The sequence below is a fragment of the Chlorocebus sabaeus genome, chromosome 14, assembly GCF_047675955.1.
Source record: "Chlorocebus sabaeus isolate Y175 chromosome 14, mChlSab1.0.hap1, whole genome shotgun sequence".
NCBI classification, from domain to species: Eukaryota; Metazoa; Chordata; class Mammalia; order Primates; family Cercopithecidae; genus Chlorocebus; species Chlorocebus sabaeus.
The window spans coordinates 28,770,631-28,773,998 of record NC_132917.1 but is presented as its reverse complement, the minus strand read 5'-3'; positions in this window follow the sequence as shown (position 1 = coordinate 28,773,998).

Here is a 3,368-nt window from a genome sequence, read left to right as displayed (position 1 = left end):
AAATGCTGTAACTTTTTCTGAGAAAAATGCACACAATATTTGAGTTATCTACAATATTTCAAAGACTCTGAGCTAGTCTGACTCTCGTTGCATAACCCTGGGAAATTGTGAAACTCAGTTCTGACTTATGTTCCACTATGATGAATTCATATGACCCAATGTCTTTCCCCAAATTTGCCACACACACATATGCATACTCACAAATTCATACTCACAAATGCATACACACAAAACAATAACTAGAGTGAAGAGTCTATTTTGAAAAATTTGCACAACTAGCAGCCATTATCTTTTCAAAGCCCAGGGTACTGATGGTGGCGGTGGCCTATTTGGAGCAGCCACTGTGGGGATGCCAGCTGCAGTGGGGAAGGTGCAGCTGGGGATATGTGTTCTACAGAGCCAGAGGAGGGTGGGAATAGGCAGAAGTCCCACCCCCTACTGAGTTGACTGGGCAACAGCCCCTCACTCCCCAGTGTAGCAGCAGCCACATTGACACAGCTCCAGACCCAGGCATCCCTGTACGCTCAGGGGCATGGGAAGCCCCCTGCCCCCACAGGCTTGGAAGTGCCTGCTTCCACTCTCTGGCCTCTCCCAACTCCCGGCACCTGCTCCGATTTCAGAGCCTGAAACTGGGTGCTGTCATGGCCCAGCTAGGTGTGTACACACTCAGGGCAGCACTGACATGCCAGACATTCCCCACTGCCTTGGCCCCCTCTGAAACTGAGCACCAACGAGCTCAGGAAGGGAGGCCAGGAGGGCTGAGGGAGGCTTGATGCAGGCCTGCAGGCGCCCCTTGGTGTGAACAGCCTGGGTGCCATGGAGGGCATGTTGATGGTGGCAGGAGGCAGACAGGGTCCTAGGAGGGAAGGGGTGGGTCCCTGGTGAAGACCCACCTTCAAACCAGGGACAGCCTGAAGCCTGGGGGCCAGGCTGCCAGTCCCAGGTGGTGTCCATGACCCAGAGTGAAAATTTATGGTGCTTTTTCCAGGTATGCCCATGGCCACCCATGGACCAATCATCATGCAGTTCCTCCCTTCTAAGCCCATAAAATCCCTGGATTCAGCCACACTTGCATGCTGGTCAGGATGATCTGCCTGTGGAAAGGAGCTGCCCACTATGGGTCTCCTCTCCACTGAGAGCTGGACACTCATCAGCATGGCCTGCCTGTGGAAAGGAGCTACTCACTTCGGGTCTCCTCAGAGCTATTCTGTCATTCAATGAAGCTCCTTTCCATCTTGCTCACTCTTCAGTTGCCCATGTGCCTCATTCTTCCTGGACATGGGACAAGAACTCAGGACCTGCTGAGTGGTGGGACTGAAAGAGCTGTAACACAAACAGGAATGAAACATGCCCCCTGCTCACCACATTGTGGGTGACAAGAAGGAGAGAAGACCTTCTGGGAGCCCAGACCTCAGGGCTCCCCAAGTCATGGCTGTGACATGCTATAACTCCTTCTTTGGGGCTTTGTGGTTCCTGGTGTCTCTGAGCTTTCTGGTATTATTGCATTCCCCTTGTGCACATGCTGGTACCCACAGCAGAAGCTGTTTGCAGTACGTCTGGTCCAGCTGCAGCCTTGCACAGAGCTGGCACCTGTACTGGCGCCTGAAGCTGCCTGCCCCACCACAGCTGGCACATCTGGCTGTGTGCAGTGGCTGGACCCTGCACTTGCTCACTCACACACACACCCTGGCAGGTGTGGGATCTGGGCTGGAAGCAGGAGCCACGCGCAGCCTGATGGGCCAAGTGGGCAGAAGGAGCCCAGCGGGTGTGAGCAAAACCCAAGAAGAGGCACTGCCAGTCACAGAGGTTTCCAGCTGGTAAAGCAACACCCTAAGCATCCCATGACAGTACATACATGTAAAAGTAAATACACAAATAAACAACCAGTCAAAAGTCAAGAAATTCGAGTCTGCTGTTGTTTCCCTACAGGGAATTAGCAAACCATCCCACAGTTCATAAGGACATTGACACAGTTTTCCCGTATGTTCTTCTGATAACATGGCTGAGCAGTGATCTTACAGTTTGGGAAGAATTCTCAATTAATTCCTTCCCTGTGTGCTGTGTTCTCACTCAAAACCCAGCATTTCTTTCCCCGAGCTATCTTGTCTTCACACCAGAGCTAAGTTCCAGAGGACAGAGACAATCCTCTGTTACAGGTGGAGAGACTCATACCTGGGGGACAAAGGCAAAGATCTGAGGATGTTTCACAGGCCTGGGGAGTAGAAGAAAAGGCAGGAATGAAGAAAGAAAGGGCCCGCATTCAACCTGTGGACTCGAGCTTTTTAGGCCAGAGTCTTCCTTACAACCACCTCAGCAACCAGCTCCCAGGAAAACTCAGTTGAGTTTCACCTTTCCTTTCCTCTCAGCGTGGGATCTTGTCTAATAATGCTAAATTCCATTTAGGGGCATTCAATTTCACAGCCTGCTCATCATGCGGCAATGGGCTACATATAGTGTAATTAAATAAGACATACAAAGTGTTCACAACACAATCTGGCACATTCAATAAATGTGAACATCATCATCAACTCTGAGTCAATGAGATTATTCACATTTTACTTTTTAAAAAATGTTCTGACCTTCATATGTGCATGAATGATCTTTACATTGAGGAAAAATAGTAAACATATCTTTAAATTTTAAAAATATTCTGATAAAAAACTGCATTAAGCTGCATTAAGATAGTTGGAAGAGCACAAAGTTATTGTTTCCTCTGATTAGCATCTATATTATTTTATTTGAAACCAGATCAATAAATCTGGACCAATAAGGAGGGGGAAAAAAGAATTATATGTTTGTTACAGGGTTTGAGGATTTGGGTTCCTCTAATGACCACTCGCAAGGTAGAGATGGCAATCAGACCATAGGACACCCCACTTTTTCTCTGCTGCTCTGAAAGGCAAACTATTGTAGAACCACATTTTTAACTACGAGAATGTTAATGGCAGAAGGGACCTTGGGAGTCATCCATTAACAGCCACAGGATCGTGAAAGCCCAGAGTAGGCCCCAATAGATTCCTGCTAAATCTCTTGGAAGATATTTTACAGGAAAGCCCAATATATGAAACAGATAAAAGTGGAGGGCCAGGAGCAGTGGCTTATTCCTGTAATTCCATCACTTCCAGAGATTCAGGCAGGAGGATTGTGAGAGACCAGGAGCTTGAGACCAGCCTAGACAACATAGCAAGACCCCATCTCTTCAAAAAATAAAAATAAAAATTAGCCAGACATGGTGGCACATGCCTGTAGTCCCGGCTATTTGGGAGGCTAAGGTCATAGGATTGCTTGATCCCAGGATTTTGAGGCTGGATCATGGCACTGCTGCACACCAGCCTGCATGACAGAGGCAGACCCCCTGACTCAAAAAA